The sequence below is a fragment of the Pongo abelii genome, chromosome 15 (genome assembly GCF_028885655.2).
Source record: "Pongo abelii isolate AG06213 chromosome 15, NHGRI_mPonAbe1-v2.0_pri, whole genome shotgun sequence".
Taxonomy (NCBI): Eukaryota; Metazoa; Chordata; class Mammalia; order Primates; family Hominidae; genus Pongo; species Pongo abelii.
Window position 1 is genome coordinate 30251778 of NC_072000.2, and position 15308 is coordinate 30267085.

Here is a 15308-nt window from a genome sequence, read left to right on the forward strand (position 1 = left end):
GAAAGCCTTCCATAGAGGCCTTGAAATGAAGGTTTCTGGGCTAGGGATTTGGTTATGCATAAAGCATGGCTGGCTAAGGGGGCCTGAGACCTTGACTGGAACTCCCTTCAGAGATGCAATGCACTGGCTGCACCAAGTCTTCTGTGGGTATAACAGGTTTCCCATATGAGACCTGGCAAATAAAGCCTTGATAAATAATTTCCTGTGGTTGGACCTGAAGTCACACATAGGTTTTTAGCCAGAAGCCAGACTCTCCTGTTTCATTAGCAGTTATCACTTTTATCATACTGTACATTACAAATCCACATTTCATTTGTTTTCTGTATCTTTCACTAGCTTCATGAGGGCAGGGGAATTTTGCTGTTTGCTGTTGATATTGCTAATGTATAGAAAAGGGCCTGGTACATGGTAGATCATTAAAAATGTTTATTCAATGAATGAATTAGTTTTACTTTATGTGTGCATTTTTGTCTTTGCAACTAAACTATAAATTTTCTTGAGGATCAAGACTTTGTCGCATATTTCTTGCTATATGTATACCTTCTCCATCAGATAGTATAGTTTAAATGTTAAAAATGTTATTCACTGGATTCATATGTAATTTTCACCCTGTATCTTTTTTTTTCTTTTATTATTATTATTATTATTATTATTATTATTATACTTTAGGTTTTATGGTACATGTGCGCAATGTGCAGGTTTATCTTAAGGTAACACTTTAGAGTTACAGGGACAAAGTCTAATCTTTTCTTTATTTCAAAATTCGAAATATTTTAAAACAGGTGTCATTTATTTCCCTAACTTTTGTTTTTTCCAAGTTAAATCTCTTTCCTCTCTTTACCCATTTATCACATAGCAATGGAGTTGTGATGGCTAATTTTACTTGTCAACTTCTCTGGGTCACTGTGGGCAGATATTTGATCAAACATTAGTCCAGATATTTCTGTGAAGGTAATTTTTAGATAAGATTAACATTTAAATCAGCAGACTTTGAGTAGAGTAGGTTACCCTTCATAAGATGGGAAAGTCTTATTTAATCAGTTGAGGGCCTTAAGGAAAAGATTGACCTTTTCCAAAGAAGAAGGAATTCTTCCAACAGACTGCCTTTGGACTTGAATTTCAACATCAACTCTTCTCTGAATCTCCAGTTTCCATAATTGTGTGAGTCGGTTCCTTCAAATCTCCCTCTCTCCTCTCTCTCTCTCTCTCTAGGGTAGAGAGAAATTTGAAGGAATTGACTCACATATATATGTATATACTCACACATATACCATACATACACACAGTCACACGTACACACAGACACCCACACAGAGGCATACACACACATATCCTACTGATTCTTTTGCTCTGGAGAACCATGAAAAATACAGGAGTCCTGTTTTTCACCCTCCTGTTAGTTCTGGAACCACTACACCCCATCAGTGTTCCACCTAATTGATATTAATATCTGAAGCGGACACAGTGCTCCAAATATAGTCTTATCAATGCAAGATACAGGGATATTGTTGACTACCTTGCTAAACACTGTTCTGTGAAAATGCAATATATATTTGTTGGCTCATATTAAATCTCTTATTAATTAAAAATTATCTAATGTAAGCTTTTGTGTTGTGCCAGGAATTGCATTAAGAGATGTGAATGTGGAGCTACAAAGGTAGGGTCCCATTTCTCCAAGGACATGAGCATTTCCTTCCTATTCACAGTCTCTGCCATCCTGTATTTGTGGCTGACTTTTAAATTTAGGTGTTAGACTTTATATTTATCTTCCAGAATTCCTTCTTGCTCAATTTGATCTACTATTTCAACCTTCATAATAAAAAAATTGATTTTTTCATCATGATTCTGTCATTCAATATTTGGCTACCTCTCCAAATTGATACACATCCTTTCTATGTCTACATCTATTTTTAAACTAAAATTGTGAATAAGGCTCACAATTCAATTCACAGATTCAAAAATGAGCCATTTAATCATCATCATTTGACAATAATTGTTCAACTAACACATATCCACATAATTTACAAAAATCCTCTGTACATCTATCTTGTTCACAAAGACACCAACAAAACACTGCATTAAGTGCCTCATTGAAACGCAGATTCACTATGTCTAAATAATTTAATTAATTTGGTATAATTTATTCTTAGTGAACTCAAAGTGGCGCTCAGTGATTGCTTCTTCCTTTTCTAGGTGTTCATGAGCCATCCGTTTAATTATATATCTTGGAATTTTGCTGGGAATTGATGGATTGCTCTATGATATATAATTGTGGTATGTCTATTTACATTTTACATGAGAGAAGAAAAAGTATATTGATGTGTATACCATTTTCTAGCACTCTTTCCACTCACTATGATTATCCTCATGCTGCTTACATTGATACTGTAATTATATGAGAAATAGGAGCTGCCTCATAGAATCCAAAGGCAAGAATGGAAATGTATTTTAGAAATCAACCACACATCAGTCCACCTGAAGGGAACTCAGTGAGTTCTCTTAATCCGTTGTCTCTCTTTTCCTTTTCACATCACCTTTTTTCTCATCTGCATTCATTTGTGTAGAGAAAGTTTATGTTTTCTAGTTAAAATAGTAGATAATGGCTAATATGAATAACTCTAAAATTTACAACCATTCTATTTCAGAAAGTGGCCTATAAGCTGAAATCTCTTATTTCATATTCTATGCAGAAAGGATTTTTTATTCACTTGGCTGAGGTTTCAATGTCTGGATTAACTAATATTGTCAAAGAAATGGAATAATGTTATATGAATATGACTGTCCGATTCTCAAGCAGAAGTAAAATGTAGAGTGGAGCTTCCAGAACTAGAGATGATGTACAGACAACCCAGTAGGTATACATCACATACAATGTATCATTCAGATATCCAAGGATAAGAAACACAGGGCAGCCTACACACATGAGGCCTGGAATTGGACGCCGGTATCTGAAACTGCTTTGTGTCTTTCTAGGGTGATCTGGCTTCTCATCTATACTTTTCTTTTTACGCATTCCTCATGGTCTTTATGCTCCCAGAATACTTGGATTCTTTGGCTATTCATGGTCATGAGTCCTCCATGACTTCACTGTGCAAATAGCTTAGACTTACAATGCTGATCCTTGCATAACTGAAAATGACTCTTCACTTCTATTGCTTACCTTCATCTGACCAGCTACTCTTTCTGAGGTTTTGAGTTAAGGTTATATAGAGAATGAATCTGCTTAGTTACTAGTACTTAGTTGATTGGTTTGGGATTTTTGTCAGATTCCCATTGGTAAGAAGGGGACCAAGGCAGGACATTTTGATGGATACTTTTGCTAAAATAGAATATAAATTATCTATTCATAAACACATTTACCTCTTATAATAGGTAGAGCCATCTAGATATCTTTCCTTTGAACCTGGTTTATCTTTAGTAGTATGAAGAAAAGTTTTCATCGTAGATAAGTTGAAGATTAAATATCTGTACTTGACTACTATTTTGGTTAATATGAAACGATCAGCTTCAATCACTATAATTAATTATCTTTTTGAAAAGGTGCCTTGAACATGGATGATACATTTTTATTATCTTCAATTATCTTAATAGCTCCATGCTGAACTTTATATTTCTGGAGACTCCTTAATCTCTTTGAGCCTAGCCTCAGTTTTCTCTTCAATAAAATAGTTATAGAAACACCTGTCGCAACATCATCTATGGGAACAACCTAGCATCTTGTTTCCACATAAAAGATGTTCAAAATGTAAGAATCTGGCTCACACCTATAATCCCAACATTTTGGGACGTTGAGGTGGGCAGATAAACTGAGGTCAGAAGTTCGAGACCAGCCTGAACAACATGGTGAAACCTGTCTCTACTAAAAACACAAAAATTAGCTGGGCGTGGTAGTACGCTCCTGTAATCATAGCTACTTAGGAGGCTGAGGCAGGGGAATCGCTTGAACCTGAGAGGCAGAGGTTGCAATGAGTCGAGATCATGCCACTGCACTCCAGCCTGGGTGACAGAGCTAGACTCTGTCTCAAAACAAAAACAAAAAAAGTAGAAATGTTTTTCCTTTCTCACTATTACAGTGCAGGAATGTGTATATAGCTATGACATTTTCTTTTATGTACTTTTCCCTCTTGTTTCTACTTCATTGAAGTCATTTATAATTTTCTTATCAGAATTCCTTTTTAAAAGCCTCTAATTCTTTTAAAAGTCTAAGGTGGTAGAATCACTCACATCTACTCTCTGAAAGTTTTGAAATCTGCTTTTCTAAAGTCCTAAGTATCTGTCAGACTGTGCCGAGTGTTTCCTTTCTTGGCTATTTCAAGCACTAAGATGACAACTTGACTTTCTCCCCAGGTTCCTGTCACTTGAATTTCATGAACCAGTTTTTTTCTTTTGGTCAAAGTTAAGTCCAGAGAAACAGTTGTCCTCATTGCTTCATCAAGTAGCTGAAAGACAAAATTTTCAACAAAATTCATTGACATTTCAGCTATAGCCTGCCTACCTCTAGTTCATTCTCATATCAAAATCATTTATGCCTCTCCCTCCTGTAATCCTGAGCATGGTATAATTCACTGTTTCTCAAACTGTCTTTAGATAATGCAGTTTTATGGTACAGGAGTACTCTATAAGAATTTTAAATGTTGTAGATTTTAAAAAAATTTTGCTGATACAGTCTGGATTATTATTTCAATTCCTGGATTTGCATGCATATTTATGATTTTGTAGATGTCAAGTACCACCTAAAATGACACTATTTAATATTATTGTGCGCCTTTAGGGATGGCATGTCTTAGTATCAAGATAAGAACAAAATTTTCATGTATATTGTTGCTGAATTATTTTGCCTCTTATAACACATAATTCCTTTTGCAAAGTAAATTTGCAATTAAAAGACATTTCCACAGCATAAAAACTTTAGTTTCTTAAGTTTTTCAATAGATTAAAACATCGATTTGACCTCATGAAAAAGACAGTGCAGTACTAGTTCACTTGTCGCTCGCTAATGAGAAAAGAACAGAGGAAGTTAACTCAGCATATAAATAATGCATCTCTATCAAATGAAGACCTTGCTGTTCTGTAGGAATAAAGGTGTAACAGAGTTTGAAGAGAAAGAGTGGAGGAAGACTTGAATTATCATGTGGAACACACTTTTTAAAAAAGCAGGATAATACATTTCATATCTGTCTTGTTTTAATTTTAGAAAAACAAATTATTACATAGAATAATTTGAATGTTTTTGGTTATGTTCGCCATTGCTTTAATTTAGACTATTCCTTATACATCTTAACTTTATAATTGTGTTAGGATAGGGTAGGTGTTAGAGATTCAATGGTGTGTATAAAAAATTCTTGTTCCTGTTCTGGTAGAGCATTTCTAGCAAAGTCAGGAGCATCATGAAGCCTTGCAACTACTGCAATGCTGCTTTTCACCTCAGGACATTGGACTATCTCCTGAGATGACAGGAGAATGAAGCAACATCTTCTTATTCCCTTCCCATCACTCATATAGCTGCTCTGTATGATGGAGTCTAATATCAAGCTTTGTAGTTGCAGCAAAAGGGTTAAATTAGAAATATAGCTACCTCTGAGTATAAGTTTATTTAAGAAAAGTCTTTAAGCAGCCAGATGGCTGTGTGGATATTCTCAGATTGTGGGTGAGAGTGAAAGAAGGTGAGGTGAAGATGAAAAAATAAAAGATGTGCCAGGAGGAAAAAGAAGAGGAGAAGGAAGTAAAAAAAAAGAAGGGAAAAAGGAAGATTAGAAGGAAGGAAAAAAGAGGAAAAAGTGAAAAATATAAAGAGAGAACACAAAGTCCATATAAAGTTGATATTAATAATGTAACCTAAAATAATTCTAAAAATACAACACAATTAAATCAAAATAGAATATATACTTATTTCTTAATGTTTCATTTTCTTCCATCTCCTTGATTTTTTATAATTGAATAATGTGTTACAGTAATTTATATTTGAGCCAGAAATATTTAAACTAATCATTGCATTTCATGGTATATAGACACTCATTAAATTTTTAAAATATATACATATGCGGTAATAAAATTTGATGCAAAGGCAAAAATTTTACGATTTAGTATGTGAAATTTATTGTTGAAAAAGCAGGTTCTTGCCTTCTAAGGGGTTAGATGAAAAAAATAAGAAAAAAAAAAGAAATGCAGGTTTCAATAAATGCCAATTAACACTTCATTCTGATAATCATTTTTAAAATGTTATTTACTATTCGAAGTAATCAATAAAATTAAAAACAAGATATAATTTATATGTAACACACAGGAGAATGTAAAAGTAAAAAAAAGTAGTCTATTCAGAAAAAGTTGACTGAAATAAGATAAAATATATGAATTATAATATGAATGAGATTAATTTTTTCATTAAAATACATAATAATTGTTCAAGTCAAACATATAAAAGAATATGATCACATGCTGTTTACAAGAGATGCTTGAAAAACAAAGTGATTAAACATAAATATTTTAAACAAGCATAAACTATTAAAAAGGGAATTTGTATTAGCAGTAATAACATCAAGTAGGTAAGGCTATTTTATCTTGGCTAGTTTAAATCAAAGGATCACTGAAGTATGAATGAGAGTTGTTATAAAGTCATCTGACAAAGGATTAATGTGTAAAACCTAAGTAAAAGAAACCAAAACCAGAAACTCTATAGTACACATATAGAAAAAAATACCTTTGTTAAAGTCAATGAAACACCTGTAATACAAGTAAAATATGCTGAATAAGAAATGTAAATATTTTATTACAAATGGTTTCTCAAATCCATGGAGAAAAACATGATTTTGTGAGAGGTAATCATTTGAAAATAAAATCAACTCATACCTGTTTTCAAGCAACTCACAATATAAATTCAATTTAGGATGAATTAATGATCTAAAGTGGTCAAATAATTTGAGGATAAACTACACACAATATTAGACTCTAGGAAATTCACAATAAGCATTTGTCATATTAAAACTCCTTGGCCTTTTTTCACTAGTGAGACTTGCTTGTCTAACTGATCATAGAATAATCTTCCACATAATAATAGGGTATTAACATGGAACTAAAATTTTGCTGAAATAACTTTGGCAGGTGCTATGCTAGAGACAAAGCTGATTACAGTCATTATTATTCATTATTTTATGGAAGACACAGGTAATCCTATAAAACAAAATTTTAAAATGTATAGATTTTGAAATAAATATTGCCAAAATCATTTTTGATTTGTAGATAATATGTGCCTAGCTGAGAAACCCAAGAGGATCAACTGAAATTCTTTTTTATGTCCTTCTAACTTTTATTTTAGGTTCAAGGGGTTCATGTGTAGGTTTGTAACGTGGGTAAATTGCTTGTCACTGGGGCCTAGTGTACAAGTGATTTCATCACCCAGGTAGTGAGCATAATATCCAAGAGGTAGTTTATCCATCCTCACACTCCTCCCACCCTCCACACTCAAGTACACCCAAGTGTCTATTGTTCCCTTCTTTGTGTCCATGCGTACTCAACATTTAGCTCACATTTATAAGTGAGAACATGTGGTATTTGGTTTTCTGTTCCTGCGTTAATTCACTTAGGATAATAGCCTCCAACTGCATTCATGTTGCTGCAAAGAACATGATTTCATTCTTTTCTACGGCTGTGTAGAAAGCCATGGTGTATATGTACACATTTTCTTTATCTAGTCCACTGTTGATGGGCATCTCAGTTGATTCCATGTCTCCGCTATTGTAAAAAGTGTTACAATGAACATATGCATGCATTCGTCTTTATGGTAGAACAATTTATATTCCTTTGAGTAGTTCTCCGAAATTAACATGAGGCATTTAAGGAAAATATACTCATTGGAGTAAGTAAACTTCCTTCAAGTTTCTTCCACCAGAAAAGGAAGATTTATCTTTCATTACAATCAGTCAGAGGAGTGGGGTCTTGATATGGTTTGGATTTGGGTCCCCCATCAAATCTCATATCAAATTGGAAAAGAGGCCTGGTGGGATCTTGGCACCTGGATCACGGCGGTAGATCTTCCCCTTGCTATTTTCATGATAATGAGTGAGTTCTCATGAGATCTGTTGGTTTAAAAGTGTGTGGCACTTCCCCCTTGGCTCTCTCTCTCTCTCCTGCTCTGTCATGGTAAGATGTGCTTGCTTCTCCTTTGCCTTTTGCTGTGATTATAAGTTTCCCGAGGCCTCCCAGCCGTGCTTCCTGTACAGCCTGCTGAATTGTGAGTCAATTAAACCTCTTTTCTTCATAAATTACCCACTCTCAGGTATGTGAGAGTGGACTAATACAGGTCTCAGTATTTACTCAATTATTTTTATTTTACTTAAGGACCATAGTTCAATAATTCAAACCACGTTTTTCTTGGCTAAGCTGTACTGCCTGGTAAAATTTGTCATTGATTTATAATATATTTTGAGCCCGAACATTATACTTCCTAAAATTTCCATAGGCAATATAATTTTTTGTTTTTCTTTTTCAAAAGCAGAAAAAACATAATATATTGCAGAGGGAAATCCATAATCCATAAGGCCATTTCTGCCTTATTTTTATTTTCACCAAAGTGAAACAGCTTAAAATTTTTTTGAAAATTTTGCGAAACTTTAAATATAATTTTATAGACAAAACTTGAAAAAATGATTATATGTTTAGAAGAATAATTAAGGAATAACTGAAGAGTATTTTGAAGAATAACTAAAGAAGCTTTGAAAAATAAGGGTATTAACATGAATACTTTATGGCTGGGTGTGGTGGCTCATGCCTGTTATCTCGGCACTTTGGGAGGCTGAAGTGGGCAGATCACTTGAGGTCAGGGGTTCGAGGCCAGCCTGTCCAACATGGTGAAACCCCATCTCTACTAAAAATGCAAAAATTAGCCAGGTGTGGTGACACACACCTGTAATCTCAGCTACTTGAGTGGCTGAGGCAGGAGAGTCACTTGAACCAGGGAGGTGGAGGTTGCAGTGAGCTGAGATCACACTACTGTACTTCAGCCTGGACCACAGAGTGATACTCCATCTCAAAAAACAAAACCAAACCATCAATAGTTTAAAAGTATTCAACAGAACAAGCAGGTTAGTGAAAATAATAGTACATAAAATAGAACCATGTATGTAGAGAACTTAACTATATTGACCTCTCAAGCCAGAAAGAGGAAAGAATAAAATGTTGAATAAATACTGTTGGATCAACTTGTTAGCCATTTGGGAAAACGGTACCTATGACACCTCGTATCTTAGTCATAAACATAAAAGTTACACAAATTAAATTATTTTCAAAGAAAGCATAGTCAATTATAAGGTATGATGTTGTCATAAACTCATAGACTGTGTGTTCAGTTGTTTTATAACTGGCTGTTTTATTTGTAGAGAACATGTATAAAATAAATAAGTACAAATGCATGCACAGGTTGTGGTCTTTTATTAAAGTGCGGCACATATGGCTGTGGCATTGTACACAGTTGTACAATTTTATATCGAAGTCATGTGCAAGCCCAAATCTAAAACACACACTTGTGAACTACAACCTTCCTAATCAATGACTCTATCATAAGAACTTCAAGATATTGTAGGACAAAATTTTGTTAATTAAACAAGTAATAACTTCACAAGCTTCAGTAGCCTCATCCATATAATGCAAATAATAAAACCTTCCTCATTGAAATTAAGTAAAATTGCATATATAAAACACAGTGGCATGTAGTAGGCACTTAAATATTAATTTTCTTCTATTTCCCTGTTACCTGAATGCCTGTGCATTGCCAGTGAACACGTACTACACAGTAAGATTAGGTTAATCTCAGTATGACCCATGCAAGTAATGGGATTTTAATCTTTGATACAGGACAAATGGAAGTTAATGAAGTCATAATTTTTTCCTTTTGTTGATATTAAATTATTACAACAATTAACCCAAAGAACCCACACAAAGAGTTATTTCAAATGCAATATCGGGAGATGCCCACATCCAACATTTCATTTTGTTTTCCTATAGCTCTGATCTGAATGCTCTAGCTTATTGAGAAGAATGTTGAAAATTCAAAAGTTAGAAAATTCACTTTTGTATTTCTGTGCACCCAATTTGGTTTTAACACAAAACTAAACAAAATATCAAATCGTTATTGCCTAATGGTCTTGCTTTAGTCCTTCACAAATGCTGTTCTCTCTTCCTGCAGCATTCTTTCGACACTGTCTCTCTCCTCAGTCTAGCCACCTGAATCCTACTTAACCTGAAGTTTTCACTTAGACATGATTTTGCTGGGATATCTTTTGTGATTCTACCAAACAGGGGTAATATGTTCACCCCTTTTATGTACTTCCACAGCATATTGAGCTTCCCACACCATTTCTCAAATTGCATTCAAATTACTTTCCTTATATATCTGAAGTATTGATATGTGCTAGACAGTAAGCTCCCTGAAAACAGAAACCTCCTGTATTGATCACCATTGTGTCTCTAAAGCTGTGCATAGTACAGGGTACAATATAGGTATTCAATTAATATTTTTTGAACTGAGGCTAATTAGGAAAAGAAAATGGCTAACTTTGGGATTCAATTCAACATAAAATCTAGAAAGAGAAGTGTGTAAATCTAAACTATTAATTCAGCCCAGCATTTGAGAGCCTGCCATGAATTTTAAGCTGTTAATTACATTCATTCTCTGTAATGAGGATTTTCAGTTCTGAAGAAAAGCTAAATGGTGCCTTGTGAAAAACATTCATTGCTCTGTAACTGCTTAATGAATAGTTTTATCACCAGCAAAATTATCAGCTTATGATATCTGGAATCAAATCTTAGACTATCCTGTCATCCCTTACAAACACATTCAGGAGCCTCCAGAAGTATTATATTCAAGTTTTCACACTTTTTAGTAACAGAGGTTAGCATAGCAGGCTGAAACAAAACAAACCAGAAAGACACAGAGGTGGAGAATAATCTATCAGGAAGCCATGCACCAGAAACAGTAGTGTCTGAAGGGCAGTTGTTCAGATCTTGGCTGAACAAAAAGTTGTCTTTAAAAGAGATTTGATCGCTTGCAAAACAAATGATTTTTGCTTTTCCAAAACTTGAGTGTATTTGATTTCTGATCTAGGACACAAACGCCACTATATTTAGACAAACTAGCATTCGATTATTGCAAAAAATTCAAGAAGGAATATTAAGAGAATGAGAAGAACACTCTGTAACCACTGGACTTTAGGCCCATGGATCAGCACTCTCAGTCACCTTGTGTTTTGTCTATGTAGGGAATAAAGCTGTTGAAATATTGGACTAACCTAGCAGGTGTTTTTTGCTGTTTCAGTTGACATAGCCAGTTTTAGACAATTGTATATAAAATTTTCTATAAGCACTGCATGTATTTCACTGCTATTGTCCTTTTCTATATTTGCAATTTGTGAAGATAGATGGTAAAATTAAAAGTTGAATTTTTTGTACTTGGACTTATCCCCTTCATTTTATATATGCCATATTAAAGCAAGTTGTCACTGAAATATTGAGACAAAATAATAAAATTGACTATACAGTTGGAAAAACTATCAAACATGAAATGTTTACAATTTTAACATCAATTAAAGAAGAAAATGAACAAGTGACCAGGCAAGTTCAATATCTCTTAAGTGCAATTTCAGGTGTGTTAAATATCTATTAACCATGAGATGTATGTTCCTAAGTCATTATCTGTAAAACAAAATTCTACTGTTTCTGCTGTTTGCCTCATTTATTGACATTTGTCAACATTTTCTGAATTAAAATTTCAAGAACCACATTTGTATGTGGTTCTTGAAAGAAAAAATGCAAGAAAAGTTTTTTTTATGCCTTTTAAAGCTTGTAATCAAATTAGGAACATTTTAAATACTAAAACTGATTTTTGGTAATTTAATTTGCCATTACTGTGGATTATTGCAGATTACCCTAGTAGACTGCAGCTTAACAGCCAGGGAAAAGATAAGTAGGAGAGAAAAAGTCAGGTGGTTTCAAGGATAAAAGGCTTCCCAAAGAAGATGAAGTTTACACTATGAGTAGTAGATAATATACTCTCCATTGCAAGAAAGAAAGTCCCATTCGGATACAAAAATAAAGGGAATTCATCGGCTCCTGTAACAAGAAAGTTCAAAGGTGGATCTGGCTTCTGAAAAGAATTGATCCTGTGATACAAAATGTCATCAAGGATCTGGCTCCATTTGTTTGTAACCTTTTGTGTCTGCTGCCCTCAGCACGTTGGCATCATATTCAGGCACCTCTCTTCTGGAAACAACAATGATTACAGAATTCCAAACTTCAAACACTCTTCTTACCCTCCAGAGGCTGAGTTATCCTAGGAGAATCTCTGAATGAATTACTGTGGCTAGTGGGTATGGAGTGCATATGCCACATCCCTGGCTTTGAGAGAGAAGTAAATTCCTCAGAAGATTCTGTATCTCAAATGAAAACAAGATGCTAATAGGAAGGGGAAAGGGGAAAATTGGCGCTGAGAAGGCAACCAATAAACATTGGCTACACTTGGCTTTGAAGGAAGTGAAGAATACAGACTTATATTCTTGTATCTAACTTGTAAGTTTAGATTCCAGGCAGAAGGAGTGATGTGGCAATCAGTAAGAAAAAAATCATGGAGATGATTTTTAGCCAGCGTGTAAAGAAATAGTTACGTGTTGATGAATTATGTGATAGAAAACTTTTATATAATCTTGAAGATTAGCTTAAAGATGCTAAGTTTAGAAGTTATATCATGGAATGGATACTCTAGTGTAAAATTTGCCCCTTGAGACTAATCATTCTCCCCCTCCACCTGCTCTTCATGGATATAGCAGCCAGTAAAAGCTCTTCCAAAGATACGAGAACAATTACCAAGACCCTTTTAGTTATGCATACAAAAAGCAATAGTCTTAGGGGTGGCTGAAGTTACCTGAGTGCAGATGTTGTAGACTAGGAAATTAAGTATAGCTTTCTTGAGATGCATTGTAACCATGCTGGTAGTTTCATGTGCAATTTCTAAAACTCCTACTATGGAAAAACTGTCATGGAACTGATCTCATGGCATAGCCATACACAGTTTGAGTTGTTGATGTTCACAGCTGGCAATATTTTTAAGACTGAATAATTACAGAATTTGTCGATGTTAGGTTCTGTATTCCAGTGTAATTATCTTCTTGAAATCAAATTAGAATATGCTTCTGTGACAGGTAGAAGGGCTTTGGTTGAAAAGAATACACAGTTTCCCTATCATCTAAGATGGTCTCCCGAAACAGGAAATAAGGTCTAAGGATATGTGTTACACCTCGTTGGGGGAAAACAAATACAAGTTTCTTGTTGTATTCTGTGACTGTTTTATTCTGGACTAGGAACTGTGCATAGTCAAAGTATTCCCACTGGTTAGGAGTAATCTGGTTTTTATCTCATTTTGACAGCATTGGAAATGGATGGGGAGAAGGCCTGATGAAAATTACTGAGGAAGCCTCTTAGCCTATGTGCTCTGAGAGTAGTGACACCCAGTAGTCCTTGTAAGTACTTCCCTGTTTGCAGTTTACCTTCATTTTTACGCAAATCTTTAGTAAAAACTATGTATCTTAAATATATAGTTTCATCTCTGCTGAGCCTTAGGAAATAAAAATGGGCGTATAGCTTATGCCAGGCCAGTGCTGAGAAGAAAACCAATAAACATTTAGGGATGATTCTGACTAATCCTTCAATGCCAGAGCAGTGGTCTAGCAATGACCCCCAGTTGAGTACAGCTGTGAAAAATGGAGGCCTAGTCTTAGGAGGGTCAGCAGCAGCAGTGGAGGCAGTGGGGCCACCTGGTGGAGACACTGGAGAGATTGAAATATTCCAGAGTACAATAAAACACACAGAAATGTTACTGAGTAGAGAAACAAGGCTCTCTGAAGGGACATAAGTAATTGGGACATTCTGATGGGGATTATTAAACAAAAATGTAATTTATATCATACTCAAAGGCTGGCAAGGTAAGGACATTTGGCTAATATTATAAGGAGCCAGGGTAATAATAGTATAAAAACAGTATTGGAGGAGCATCATGTAATACCATTAGTCATGTATAGGGTAGATCATAAGGCAGAATAAACTAAGATCAGGGTGACCAGTGGAAGAGTGAATGAGAAATAAATACCGTTAATGGGTTTTAAATTCCTCTCTCAAAAGAATCTGCAAGCTTTAGGGTTGAATAAAAATGTGTTTTGTGTGTGGCATGAGCCAATGGTAGTTGAAAAGAAAATAGTTCAGTCTGGTAAAGAAAAATAAATTAGAGAATAAGCTCTAAGATCTAGATCCATTTTTCCATTTCTTGCCCACCACAGTTCAGTCTAGATCTGAAAGTCACACTAAGTGCCCCCTTCCAAGAACACTGGCATGATTCACCAATACCATCATTTAATTTGGTCTCTCTCTACTTAGAAGCAAAGTTTGATCAGAAAAATAAAACTGAATGTTTCCTTATGATGGCCATGTTTGTACTTCTTAAACTATGGAAGTAATTTTAGGAGACACATAGAGCGTCCAACATCATTCCTCTTTCTTTCCCTTTCTTTCTTTCTTTCTTTCTTCCTTTCTCTTTCCTTCCTTCCTTCCTTCCTTCCTTCCTTCCTTCCTTCCTTCCTCTCTTCCTTCCTTCCCTCCCTCCTTCCTTCCTCCCTCTCTCTCTCTCTCTCTCTTTCTTTCTTTCTTGAGACTTCTTTCTTTCTTGAGACAGGGTCTCACTCGGTCATCAGGATGGAGTTCAGTGGCGCAATCTTGGCTCACTGTAACCTATGCCCCCAGGCTCAAGCAATTCTCCTGCCTCAGCCTCCCGAGTAGCTGGGACTATAGGCACACGCCACCATGCCCAGCTAATTTTTGTATTTTCAGTAGAGATGGGGTTTTTCCATGTTGCCCAGGATGGTCTCAAACTCCTGGCCTCAAGTGATCCACCCACCTCGGCCTCCCAAAGTGCTCCAACATCATTTCTATCCCTAGTTGTATTTTGATGGGTATGATGAATTTGGGAATAATAAATTATATTTCTAAATGTCAAGTTATATCTGTTTCTCTTAATAGGAAACAAAAACCTAAATAAAACAGTTTATATTTCCCATGGAATAATTGTATTAGAGCCTAAAGGGTTTTTTAAACATTAAATTAATTAAAACTTAATTTCCAAATTGAAATATAAAATTTTATGTATTTATCATGTACAACATGATGCTTTGAAATATATGTACAGTGTGGAATGACTAAATTAGCAAATTAACATGTGTTACCTCACATACTTATCATTTTATAGTAAGAACACTAAACATCCACTCTCTTAGTGT

At 34.9% G+C, this 15308-nt stretch overlaps 1 long non-coding RNA gene across 2 annotated transcripts in view; it reads left to right on the forward strand.

Annotated features, from left to right (window-relative positions):
- The first annotated feature begins 13339 nt into the window (after positions 1-13339).
- LOC129049730 (uncharacterized) overlaps positions 13340-15308 on the forward strand; it is a 111401-nt gene continuing 109432 nt past the window's right edge. For both annotated transcript variants that reach the window (XR_008513015.2, XR_010136946.1), the window contains exon 1: positions 13340-13502. This is a non-coding gene — a long non-coding RNA (uncharacterized LOC129049730). The remainder of the gene's footprint in view (positions 13503-15308) is intronic.